The following is a 14,119-nucleotide window of genomic DNA, read 5'->3' as shown; positions in this document are numbered from 1 at the left end:
TATCCATACTGCACTCACTAACTATAGGTATCCTCCAAGGTTCTGTTCTAGACTATAGCCTACAAAAGAACCTACTGGTTAGTCTCCCTGCCTCAAATGTCCACCTCCTGGCTTCCCTAGCTACTTGCAAATCTCAGCTAAAGTCCCACTTTCAGCAGGAAGGTTTTCCCATCCTCCTTAATTTTAATGCCTCCCTTCTGAAATTATCTCCAATTGGTCCCCTATGTATCTAGTATGTACACAGTTGTTGACATGCTGTCTATCTTATTAGACTATGAATTCCTTGAGAACAGAGATTGGTGGGGTTTTTGTTTTGTCTTTCTTTGTATCAGTGGTATTTAACATAATGCCTAGTATATGGGAGGTGTTTTATAGATGTTTGTTAACTTCATTTGCTGATTCCTGACTTAGGTTATTCAATCAATTCAATTCATGCCAACAAACATCTATGAAGTATCTATCATGTCCCAGGCACAGTGCTAGGCACTGGAAATAGAGACAAAAACGAAACTATTTCTGCCCTTAAGGAGTACAAATTCTATGTATTGGAATGTACTATGAAAAATTCTTCTGTAATGTAGAGGAATATTATTCTTCCTTCAAGATTGTGCTTACACCAAGAAAATATTTTGTTCCTCCAAGATCAATCTTGCCACAACCTTCTATTTGGCTTAATAAGCTAATGAGTCCCGCTGGGGGCAACTGGGCAGCTTTATTCAGATTAATTCAGAGCAGGAAGACTGATGGGGGAGCCAAGTATCCATGTGACATTAACATTTCAGGGGGGAAAGGGTTTTACTGTTCCATTTTCTGCTACAGTTACTTTTTCTACACACCACTTCTTGCACTCAAGTCACATTTGGTAACATAAGGCAGCCTACTGGCTATTCTTACCATATGTCTTTCCATTGTCCTTTGGGCCAGCTGCTATTTTGATTTTCCTAAACTGTATATGATCCACCACTAAATCTCTCTTCTCATGCCACATCATAGTATGGAGGTCACCCTGGGTCTTGAAAGTTATATCAGTTCAGCATCAGCATTGGCAGGACTTCTCATGCTGGTGCTGGAAAGCTTCAACTTTGATCTTGTTGACAGGGTCCAAGTCAGTTATTCAAGGACCAGCATAGCTAAGGCTAATCATCAGAAGGCTGGCTATCAGAGGATGAATTCTGTTGGCCACATTCATTAAGATATAGTTACTAAAACATGATTCCTATTGGTGAGGGAATTATTCCTATCTGTTTAGAAGTGTGAGATACAGGAAAGAGTCCTAGATCTGGAGTTAGGAATCAAATTCAAATCCTGTTTCAGATACTTGCTAGTTATGTGACCTTGGACAACGTGCTTCATTGAGCTTCAATATCCCCCTCCATAAAAAGAAAGGGTGAAGAATAATAAGAACATCTACCTTATAGAATTACTGAGAAGATCAAATGAAATAATCTAGCTAAAGTGCTTTGCAAACCTCAAAGCACTATATAAATATCAAGTATTACTATTAAATATCATAACTTCTAGAAAATGAAGTTTTCCAGGCATTCTTTTCTATCCATGATTATATTCTTATGGTATAATTGATAGCTTTCTGGTCCACAGATTTTAGGGGCACGCCCGTCAGGTATATTAAGGAACAGAGTCAGAATCCTACAGTGCTATAAGAAACGATGAGCAGGCAGATTTCAGAAAAACCTGGAAAGATTTACATGAACTGATACTGAGTGAAGTGAGCAGAACCAGGAGAACCAACACACAGTAAAAGCAACGCTGTGCAATGATAAACTATGATACACTTAACTCTTCTCAGCAATATAACGATCCAAGACAATTCCAAAGAACTCAATAGAAAATGCTATTCACATCCAGAGAAAGAACCATGGACTCTGAATGCAGATTAAAGCATAATATTTTCACTTTTCTTTTTTTTTTCTTCCTCATGGTTTTACCCTTTTATTCTGATTCTTCTTTCATAACATGATTAATGTGGAAATATGATACATGTATAATCTGTGACAAATTGTTTGCTGTCTTGGGGAGGAGAGAGGAAAGGGAGAAAAATTTGTAACTCATAATTTTATAAAAGCAAATGTTGAGGGGGCAGAGCCAAGATGGCGGAGTAAAAGCAGGGAGTTGCTTGAGCTCTCTCCTAAACGCCTCCAAATACCTGGAAAAATGACTCTAAACAAATTCTAGAGCAGCAGAACCCACAAAATTACACAGTGAAACAAATTTGAAGCCCAAGACAGCCTGGAAGGTCTACAGGAAATGTTTGTTGCACCAGTCTGAGAGCAGGTACAGTCCAGTGTGGGCTACTCCAGCAGAGACTGGGCCCTAGCAAACCTGGATGAGAGCTCAGGGGACTGAATCGCTGACAGCTGTGATGGTTTCCAGACTTCTCAATCCACTAATGCCAAAGACAACTTAGAAGGTCAGTAGGAAAGGTCTGTCAGGACTGGATGAGAGAAGAGCACTGTCCAGCTTCAGCCCCAGGGCAGCAGCAGCTATAGTTGCTTCCAGAACTCTTGGCCCACAGTCCGTGGGGGGATCAAGTGGCTGATCTGAGTGGATTTCAGGGATCTCTTTGCTGGCACCGAGGCAGGATTCTCTTGCTTTGCCCATTCTGGGATCTGGGTTGAAGTCCTGGGTGGCAATATTGGGGCAAGGAGGAACACTGGCATGTTGGATGTGGTGGCAGTGGAGAGGGAATCCTCCTTACAGTTCCAAGGCAGAGAAAAGTACTTGTGGTCACTCAAAGACTAGAGGACAGGCCAGGAGAGGAGTAAACAGCTCTCCTTTGCTCATACAACCTTGAAAGAAATGAAGATTTATAGGTCTCTAGAAGTATCTTTAAAAGCAGTTGCACAAAACCCCTGAAGCTTGGGACAGTATACCCTCCACACTAGAACCAAAGACCTACCTTAACAAAGAGTTAAAAAGTCAAGTAATTGGCTGGGAAAATCAGTAAACACTGGGGGAAAAATCAGACTGTGGAATCTTACTTTGGTTACAAAGAAGATCAAAACATACAACCAAAAGAAGACAACAAAGTCAGAGGTCATCCAAAGTCTCCAAGAAAAATGTGAATTAGTCACAGGCCATGGATTTCCATTTTAAAAAGGATTTCAAAAATCAAGTAATAGAAGTAGAGGAAAAATTGGTAAGAGAAAGGAGAGTGATGCAAGAAAATCATGAAAAATGAGTCAACAGCTTGCTAAAGGAGATCCCAAAAACTACTGAAAAAAATAACACCTTAAAAAATAGACTAACCCAAATGGCAAAAGAGGTCCAAAAAGCCGATGAAGAGAAAAATGCTTTAAAAAGTAGAATTAGTCAAATGGAAAAGGAAGTCCAATAGCTCACTGAAGAAAATAATTCCTTAAAAATTAGAACAGAATACAGGGAAGCTAATGACTTTATGAAAAATCAAGAAATTGTAAAACAAAACCAAAAGAAAGAAAAAATAGAAGACTGTGAAATATCTCACTGAAAAAAAAAAACTGACTTAGAAAATAGATCCAGATGAGATAATTTAAAAATTATTGGACTACCTGAAAGCCTTGATCAGAAAAAGAGTCTAGATATCATCTTTCAAGAAACTGTTAAGGAAAACTGTCCTGATATTCTAGAACCAGAGGGTAAAACAGAAACTGAAAGAACCTACCAATCACCTCCTGAAAGAGATCCCCCCCCCAAAAAACTAGGAATATTGTAGCCAAATTCCAGAGTTCCCAGGTCAAGGAGAAAATATTGCAAGCAGACAGAAAGGAACAATTCAAGTATTGTGGAAACACAATCAGGAGAACACAGGATTTAGCAGCTTCTATATTAAGGGACTGGAGGGCTTGGAATATTCCAGAGATCAAAGGAGCTAGGTTTAAAACTAAGAATAACCTACCCAGCAAAACTGAATATAATCCTTCAGAGGAAAGAATAGATATTCAATGAAATAGAGGACTTTCAAGCATTTTTAATGAAAACATTGGAGCTGAATAGAAAATTTGACTTTCTGATGATGATGATGACAGTATAATCTTTCATTTGTTACAGTAAATTTTTAGAGAATGAATGTGCATGATTGTATGTTTCTTACATTAAGACTTGAAATGTTCTGTGGCATTTGGTGTGTGTGGGGGGGGGGGAAGAGGAGAAACAGGGTCAATTACCTATACAAATGGATGCAAGTCATACATTTAAATAGTCCTACCTTATCTCTTCTTCCTCAGAACTTCCTCCCTCCTTGTTTACTTCTCTCCCTCTTTTCTTCCTCCCTCTCCATATAGGAAATCATACCCTTACCTGTGGGTCCTCTGCCCAAAGGAATATAAATTTTGATTGCTGAAACCTTGTAAGATATCTTGGGGTTTATGGGCTAGATTTTTCTTTTTTTTTTTTAGGATCATGCCTTAAACCCAAATCACTCTGGCTCTCATTGATTGGCAAACAATAGGTCCTAGCCCAAGTCTCACTTAGTCATTATTTGGGCTCTGATGGGTCAGAGTGAGTATAAATAGCAATTGTTTCTGTTTTGGTCAGAAACCCTGAAGGTCTTCCCCTTCCAGACTGATTCTTTGGGTTTTTTTTTGTTTTGGTTTGTTTTGGTTTTTTACTAAGGAAGAGGCCATTCTTTGCCTCCTTTCTTACCATGTTTCCCCAATAATAAGACACTGTCTTATTATTTTTTTTTGGACAGAAAAACACCAGAGGGCTTATTTTCAGGGGAGTGCATATTTTAATGAACATTGACAGCAATTTTAATAAACAGGTAAATGTGTGTGATAGTAATGGCAATTAAAGATTCCCCTGTATTGGCTTGGTTTTCAAATTGATTGTGTTAAAACCCAGGGATGGGCTTGTTGATGTGAAAAGAAAGTCCTGAACTGGGAGGAGCTGGTGATGTAGATTTGGAGAGACAAGAGAGAGGCGGAAGATCTTTTTGGAAGCAGCACCTCGTGGAGAGAGAGAGAGACTAAGAGAATTGCTGGTGGCCACTTTGAATTTCCCTGGACTTTTGAGACCTGCCCCCTGAGCTGCCAAGGACTAAGGAGACATGGCTGTTTTGCTGGTACTTTGTCTGTCTGTTTTGATGTTGTTTTGCCAGATTTGTCCACTGGTGAAAGACAGTCCTTTTGTTGAAGAAGTCCTGGAACCTGGCTGTTCGCTAAGAAGCCCTGAGACTGTCCTGCAGACAGAGAGTGAATACTGTCCACTGGTGAGGGACAGTGCTGTTGTTGCAGGGGTCTGGAGACTGTCCTGCAGACAGAGTGAATACTGTCCACTGGTGAAGGACAGTGCTGTTGTTGCAGGGGTCTGGGAGCCTTTCTGTTGGTTCAGAAGCCCTGAAGAAGGATTTTCTTGTTGTATGTTTACAGAAATCCTGGGAGAGGGCTTTGCTAATGTGTTCAGGGGTTCTAGGACTGTTCTACAGATAGAGGATAAATTCATGAAGGGACTGGCAATGTATCTTATGGCCTTGCTAAGCCTTGTCTCCCCAGGAACTAAGATTGCTGAGAACTTGCCTCATGTCAAGAAAAGACCTCCATTTGGGTATTAAGTGCTGTGTTTAAACTTGATGTAACTCTGGGGTAGATTCAATTGTCATCCAGGGGTGGGGAACTTTTGACCTTATGTTTGGAAACTAATCTCCATTTGAGAAGAGGGGCTTTGTGGTGGACTTAATTAAGGTACAGCCTAGGCGTGGAGAAGTATTTAGAACAGGGACTTTGTAATTGATTGAATGATTGGAAGGTCCTGGGGTGGGATAGTACTCTGAGATTATTTAATCACACTTAGTAAATGCTGTATTTGGAATGATGTCCTGTTTTGATCTTCTCTGTTCTTGGTTTGTCACTGAATAAAATGGAGAGCACCTATGCTGGTTTTTTGATCCTGGGAAGTTGCCTTTCTTTTGGCATTACATTACAATGTGAACAAAAAAATGTACCTTTATTCAATAAGCAAATCACTGGGGAAGAACAGAATGACGTGCTCACTGCTGCAGCTCTGATTGGATGCAGAATCCCCTGGTTTCTGCCCTTTTCCTAATTGTCCTTTCAGCATCATGAGTCTCTCTGGGGACAAATGGGCAGCTTTATTCAGATCATTTGGGGTTAACATTCAGAGTAGGAAAACTGACATGGAGAGCCAAGTACTCATGTGGCATTGGCATTTCAGGGGGAGAGAAAGGTTTTATTGTTCCTGCTATGTTTACTTTCTCCACATGCTACTTCTTGCACTCAAGTCATTTTTGTTAACCTGAGACCTGCCTTTCCATTGTCCTTCAGGTCAGCTGCCATTTTAACTTTCCTCATATTTTAGTATTTTGTGATTTGAAGTCCCATGGCATCACTGGGAGAATACTAGTGTTAAAAATATGAGTTTTGACAATAAAGAGAAACTTGTTGAAATGTCTGCAATTTCCAAAATGCAGCCCAACCTACTAACATCTTCCTATTGACCTAGGGGGTGCATAGGACAGAGCACTGGACCTGGTATCAGGAGAGACCTAAGTTCAAATGCAGCCTTAGGCATTTCCTAGCTGTGTAACCCTGGACAAGTCACTTGATTTCTGTTTACCTCAGTTTCCGCAACTGTAAAATAAGGATAATGATAACATCTACTTCTTAGAGTGGCTGTAAGAATCAAATAAGATAATATTTGCAAAGTACTTAGCACATTTCCTGACACATAGTAGGCATCGAATAAATGCTTTTTTCCTTCCTATTCAATTCTGGGAGCAGCAACCTGTCCAACTGTAGTGGCTAAAGTACTAATGGACCTTTCCATCCATGGAACTGCATGTCACAATCTGGGCACTATACATTTTTTATTCACTTGGTTTTTTTCCATGTAGGTTACTAGGTAGATTTCTTTCCAGTGACCAGTGTTCTAGGGCTTGGTACATGTACTATGTTCTCTCATTACTCCCTTTTTTGTCTTTCTTCCTTCCCTTTTTCGTTTCTATGACTTTAATAAGTGACAGCTTTATTGACCCCAGACACTTGAAACTGTAGTTCTGAAGTAACAAACAAAACCTAGTTCTCTAATTTTCTTTTCTTGGGTCAGTAGACTCTTTGTTGTTTACCAACATTTGGACAAGTCAAACGCCTGCCTCCATGAAAAGATGTGGCTGCTTGATCTTGGACTGCTTCTATGGCAATCCTCCTATGGCATATCAGATGCTCAACTACAAACAGGACCTTTGGGACCTAGGAGTTTGATATGTGCATTATGTACGTATGAGCTGCTTAGGCCCACTATCATCATTACTGCGTTTGACCTCAGAATTTCACCTCATTTTTCTCAAGCCTTCTTTTCTAGACTCAATAGTTCCAAATATTACCATGCCTAATGCTAGTCCCTAAAAGGAAGGAGCTCAGAGACAAGACTTTGGTCCTAGAGAACATTTATCTTGTTTCTTTCTACTTCCCAATTTCCTTTTAAATGATGCATTATATAATCACTATTTCAACATTCTAAAACAATGTTCTATATTATGTGTGTATGCATGAATATCCCTTAGACCAAAAATGTTTCTCTCTTTCCATTTTGCTTCTCTCCGTCATCAGATTTATTTCATAGGGACTCACAAGCCAGGACAAAATAAATATTAGCAGGTGACTGATAGTCTACATAATCTCAACAGTTTGAGGCACAAGATGACAAAGGATTGATATCTCATCACGTCACATTTTGATTTTCCTCAAAGTTTTCTGCCCACATCTTATTCATGTACAATATAACATGCTCTCTATTGGGCATTGATCCAAATGAGTCTCCCTTTCTTTGCACTGGCTCTTCCCCATTCCTGAAATACACTCCCTCTTAACTTCTCTCCACTTGTTATTTTTAGCTTCTTTCAAGAACCTTCCAGGTTAAGCAGGACCTTTTCTATAAAGCCTTTCCTGGTACCCCCCAGATGCCACTGCTGTACCCTCCAAAGTTACCCTATAGGGTGAGAGGCAGCAGTGTATAGTGAATACAGAGCTGGCCTTGGAAGTCTGGAAGACATGGATTCATGAAACCTCTCAAGTCTCTAGGCAATTATCTAAGACTGTAAGTTACAGAGGAGATACCAACATGCTATGGGATAGGTAATTTCCTCATCTGAGAGGTCCTTATACCAATGAAATGTAGTTTCATACAAAATCTCTGTATGAATGAATGGAATAATATTATTTACTATGTACAGTGTACTGTGCTAAGCCATAGGCTTATAAATAGAGGCATTTGGTGGTGTAGTGGTTAGAACACTGGGGTCTGGAATTGGGGAGATCTAAGTTCAAATTCAGCCTCAGGTACTTAATAGATGTGTGACTCTGGTCAAGTCACTTAACCTCTGTTTGCCTCAGTTTCCTCAACTGTAAAATAGGGATAATAGCACTTCAAAAGGGTTGTCGTAAGGATCAAATGTGATATTTATAGAAGTGTTTGGCCCAAACACAATACACACAGGCATACATATGTGTGTGTGTGTATATATACATATATATGCATATACATACAAATATCTGTATATGCTTATTCCCTCTCCCTTATAAGTGGGAAATCAAAACAGTCCCTGATCTCAAAGAGTAGGGACTATTTTAATAGGAGACAACACAGGTAGTGTCAGATGGAAAGATGCTTAGGATACAATGAAAATGCATCTTCTTTAATGTTATTTCCAAAGTTGTATTTCATGTTATATAGATAAAACCACATCCATTCCTGTTGTTGAACCATGTGACAGATCTAAGGACTTTGGTGATAAGAGCTTTCCTTTCCAGGTCTTCATTAATAATGGCTGCTGGGGAGGCCTTGGCTTTAGCACTTTCACAGACAGTTGCCAAGTTGTATCCTTCCTTGCAGGCTGATTGCCTGGATAATGGCTGAGGAGATGGGGCTGGCAACAGGGTTTGATGATATGGGGGCACTTCTTTTCCTTTGTCCTCATGGTCTTAGGTTGCCTCCATTATCATTATCAGATTTTCAGGGGAGGTGGTAATCAAATTGGTCATGGTTTGACCTGCCTGACTCTTCTACAGAATGCCCTGCTGCTTCTATTAGCCTGACTTGCCTATACTGTTGGTAAAAATTGTTTGGTGATTGTATATACTTATTTGTGTACATATGGTCTCCCTTAAAAGAATCAGGGCAGGAACTTGTAGCAGCAAGCACCCTAGCATACCCTGGGTAGCTGCCAACACAGGTTCTTAGATGGGCTTTTCTAAAGGAAAGCAACTCAAAATGGGTTAACAATCTTGCTTTAATCAAACATATGTCATTTACCTAGTTCAGGGGAAAAAGGTCAGCACCCTGAACTTCAGAGAATACAAATGAGTTACAAGAAGTTACAAGCAGACTGAGAAACAGATCAGCAGACAGGCTTCCAGCTGTCTGACCATTACATCCATACATAGTTACTACAGAGGGAAGCACCAACATCTGGGTTTTCAAAGCCAGGGGGCTCAACGGCTGCCCAGAGTCTCGTCTGGTCAAATCACACAACTCTTATCAAAGTGAGCCCCAAAGCAGAATCTCACATCAGAATATATATAGCCTTCTCCTGGATCAGAGAATGTCACAGCCCTCTTGACCCACTGCCCAATCACAAAGCAACAAGATGAGGGCATTCCTGAAAAACAAGCCTCCCACCACAGGCTCCATGTGACCACATTCAGCCTATTAGGGGGCGGAGTATATTTTCAAATCAGGGAAGGTTCTCAGAGTCATTTAAGCCTATCAAAGGGTCTAGGGGCAGGGAAGAGCTTCAGATTCCCATTCCCATAACAGAGCTATTTCATTTTTATCTTTGTATCCTCCCCCAGCACATATCATGAAGTGCCTGGCATATAGTAGGAGCTTAGCAAATGATGAGTGATGGATTGGTTGAAGATAAAAATTAATACCTAATTTATGGATTTATGGATATATAAAATGGCAATAATTTTATACAACTCTAGTAGTAACCTAATCTATTACTGTTGACTCTGAAAAAAATGGATAAAATTAAATACATTAACTCTAATTCTCACCATTTTTGGAAAAACTATCCATTGTAAAGAGTGTAAAGCACTCATCATATTAAGGGGACCAAAAGAATTAAAAACCATCCCTCATACTTGAGCTCCCATGGTGATCAAAGGCAAAACTAATTTAAAGTACAAATTCATATGAAAACATTATGGAGAAAATTATGATTGAGTAATATTGCCTTACAAAACAAGAAAAGGAGTAGAGGGGAAAATAAGCCTATATAATATTTGACATCAGTCCCAGCAAAGTAAAATAATTCTGAGAATATTTGTAGATGAAATTACAAGGGGGATAACATATCTCCCTACGTTTCTAGTCTTTGTTTATAATACTCCTGTGTTCCTTTATGCTCCAGCCAAACTGAATTACCAGAGGATCCCTGAACTTGATGTGCCATCTCAGGGAAAGTGTTCCACAATCCTCTGAGTAAGTGCATCAAGGATCAGGAGAGGAACTGCGTCAATGATTTCACTGACAAAGGGAAATCCCTCCTAGATAATAAAATTCCCTCTATCAATGCAGGTTGGCACCTTCCCTGAAAGCCTTAGACAGTTATTTAGACGAGTGATAGTGTCAAACTTGAATAGAAACAGGGGCTATTAAACCACACATAAGGATCCCTACAAGTATATATTGACTTCAAAAACTACACATTAACATTATATTTTATTGCATTTTATTTTGTCAAATTTTTCCCAATTACATTTTAAAAATATTTTATGAAAGTTCTATTGATATTTTCTGTTTCTTACATCACCAAAATATCCCATAACCCATATAACAAATAGTATTTTCCAGAAAGGAAGAAAAGCATAACTGATCAATACATTGAAAAAGTCAGAAGACGTACAATGTGTTCTCAATTACATTTTATTCTGGTTCAGGCCACCCTAGAGAGTGTTGTATAGGCAATATGTGAACCCAGTCTTAGAGACCAGAATTCTATCCCTCTCCTGAGTATTAAGTAAAGTACCAAACAGACAGAAATATGCTTTCCAAAAGTTTGACATCATCATACCAATCAATTAATAAGCATTTATTAATGCTTATTATGTGCCAAGAATGTTTTGTTATCCTGGGGTTACAAGTACAAAGAATGAAACAATCCCAGCTAAAACTTACATCCTAATTGTTCAGCTGTTTTTTAGTTGTGCCCAACTCTTGTGACCCCATTTGGGATTTTCTTGACAAAGATATTGGAGTGGTTTGCCATTTCCTTCTCTCCAGCTCATTTGACAGATGAGGAATTCAGTCTAAGAGAGTTAAATGACTTGCCCAGGGTCAAATAACTAGTAAGTGTTTAAAGTCACATTTGAACTCAAGGAGATAAGTCTTCCGGACTCCATCCCAGCACTCTATTTGCTGAACCAACCTGCTGCCCCTTACCTAATAGGAGAGGACAAGTACATATCAAAATATATACAGCATAAATGTAAAATTAATAAATAAAAACATATGTAAAATACTTAAATATAAGATAGTTTGGGAGGGAGTACACTGGCAGGATCAGGAAGATTTTACACAGAAGATGGTGTGTGAACCACATCTTAAAGGAAGAGGGATACTCTATGTGAAGTAAGGAAGGAGTGGATTCAAGGTTTAGAGAATATCTTGAGTAAAATGGAAATAGGATTCCATTTAGATTTCAATGTCCTTCAAATGCTCCCATTTGCAAATGATATCATGTTGATTGCAAAGTCCTGGTTTCAAGAGCTATGGTAACTCTGGGACCAAGAGGGAGAAGCAGAGTTGGGTAGAGAATAGAACAAGAAATTGAGGACCCATTTAAAAGTGGTAGGAAACAACTTTAAAGTTGATGTTGGGCAATGAAGACTGAATGACTATCTTGAGAGTGGAGAGCGAGGAAGCACCGAAAGATGGAAAAAGCGCTAGTATTTGTGGTGAAAGGGATTCTACTTGAATGTGCCATAAACTTAGAAAGTATAACTGAGAACTCAGTCCAGTGAGAGGCATCAGAGAGTAGGTGATAAAGAGTTAAATGGGTGAACGTTAGAGCAAATGTATATTGTAAAAAAAAATTTTTTTTTAAGATATACCAAGTAGGAGAGTGACTTGAATCTAAAAACATGCCTTTAGATCAGTCATATTTAGATGGAGGAAAAAGATAGATAACTGAGAACTCAGTCCAGTGAGAGGCATCAGAGAGTAGGTGATAAAGAGTTAAATGGGTGAACGTTAGAGCAAATGTACAGCTAGGCTTGTGTTGGTTTGTGGGAGGGCTCAAGGATGCTGTGGCTCTCTACGCTGTTATGGCTTATTAACTTCTTTACTACTGTGATGGAATCACCTTACTGGTTTTGGGATTTGATTTTCTGGTGTTTGAATAAATGTTTTGCTTTTGTCTTTTGTATGGAGTCTGTTATATTTTGCAATTGAGGACTCTGCAGGCATATTTATAGTAACCGTTGGCGCTGCAAATATTGCATTGGTGCTACATTTAGTACCTCCTCTCATAACAGAATTGCTAGCCTCAAGGATCCTTTTCTGTTCCCCTTCAATCAAGAATCAAAGTCTTCCAGGGAGAGGAGAGGGCAAGATTCCACAGATATCTGTCCATTCCTCCCTCCAGCTTCATTAGACAACCAATGTGAGATGCAAATTTTGACATATTTCTATTCCAAAGTTCATATGGGCTATTTGTACCTGACCTGTGGAGAGCCTTCCAAGCTGGTACTGGTCTGATCTGCCAAAGTTGGGTACACTGTACTTTGCCCCCAACATGATAATGTCATTTTGGTCCTGTAAGTAAGGTGGATTTTAGTGTGTGTAATGTAGATTTTTGTTATTCTTTCTTAGAAGGCTCCATGGTCATAACAATCTCAATTTCCCAGGTTCATGACTTGTATACATCACCACACTTACCCAGCATTATATAGTGATAGATAATAATAAACATTTGTGCCTAACTTGTAAATATCTACTGCAACTGCACGGTGAGATGAGGTGATGTAAACTTGTGAGGGTACTGCTGGCAATATGCCTTCTTTGTCTGTTGCCCTATAAAGCTGGTGAGCACAGATCAAGGAGTGGGGAACCCTTAGGGTTGAATGAACAAGTTGGAATGCTGTCTGTGCTTTGACTGGCCCCCATCAAGGTTTGGGGGGAATCTGTGTTTGCCTCAACCAGTCCCCATTGAGGCTTGAGAGGATTTAGGGAAAGCACAAGCTGTGCCCATCTGGATTGACCCCCTCAAGATGTCGGGGTAGTTGTCCCCGCTTCTCACTGGCCCCTTCAAGGAGGGTGATTAGAGAATGCGGTAGGAATTGTGCTTCCATTATCAGCAACCCTTGTGAGAAGTCTAGATTAGAATAAAGTAAGATTATTAACCCCTTCAAAGCTGTCTTAGCATCTTTCCTGTCTGACCAGATCAAGAGTGAGTCTGTGCCAGCAGCCCTCCTGCGTGGTAGTGCTATTTGTCTTACCCGTGCTCCCTGAGCATAAAGGACAACAAGCATCCATCACACGTGGGCAGCACACTTTACTGTAGTAATTAGCAGAGTCAGGATTAGAACCAAAGTCCTATGACTCTAAACCCAGGGTTCTTTCTACTATGTTATGTTATCTATAAAAGATTCTCCTGTATAACACTTACCTCTCTCTATGTCACCTTCTTTCCAGTAGAAGGTAAGCTCCTTGAGGGTTATATAGTCGCTGGGTTGGTTTATTTTGTTACATACCTTACCCGTAGTAGATGCCTCACAAAGTTCGATGAGTTGAACTGAAACTTGCAACGCCACAGTGCGAGAAGAAACAACGCTGCAGTGGCAACATAAAGGCCACTGTGTCGTAAGGAGACCCTTGGGGAGGTTGACTCACTCTGGCGAGGTTGACTCGTCCAGGGTCACGTAAAGGACAAAGATATTGACAGCCTGTCAGAGCCGGGGACGCAAAGTAAGGCACAGGCCAAGTTGCACTGACATCTGCGGGGTCTTAAAAGACCTAGAGGAAGCCCTTCGGTGTCAGAGGCGGCGACGATCGGCCATGGAAGATCTGTGGAAGGAGCACTGGAAGAAGTTCCACAGCGGGGGAGAAGGCGTGGATGCATTGGGATGGGAGACGTCCAGTGCCCTGTTCAGGTGCAGCA

At 40.1% G+C, this 14,119-nt stretch overlaps 1 protein-coding gene across 2 annotated transcripts in view; it reads right to left on the bottom strand.

The window, feature by feature from the left end:
• CEP70 (centrosomal protein 70) overlaps positions 1-14,119 on the bottom strand; it is a 261,992-nt gene that overhangs the window by 54,758 nt on the left and 193,115 nt on the right. The window lies entirely within an intron of this gene.

This window comes from Petaurus breviceps, unplaced genomic scaffold (genome assembly GCF_028583685.1).
Source record: "Petaurus breviceps papuanus isolate PSGF00001 unplaced genomic scaffold, PetGlider_PUasm1.0 90604, whole genome shotgun sequence".
NCBI lineage: Eukaryota > Metazoa > Chordata > Mammalia > Diprotodontia > Petauridae > Petaurus > Petaurus breviceps.
This window is presented reverse-complemented; position numbering and strand designations above follow the sequence as displayed.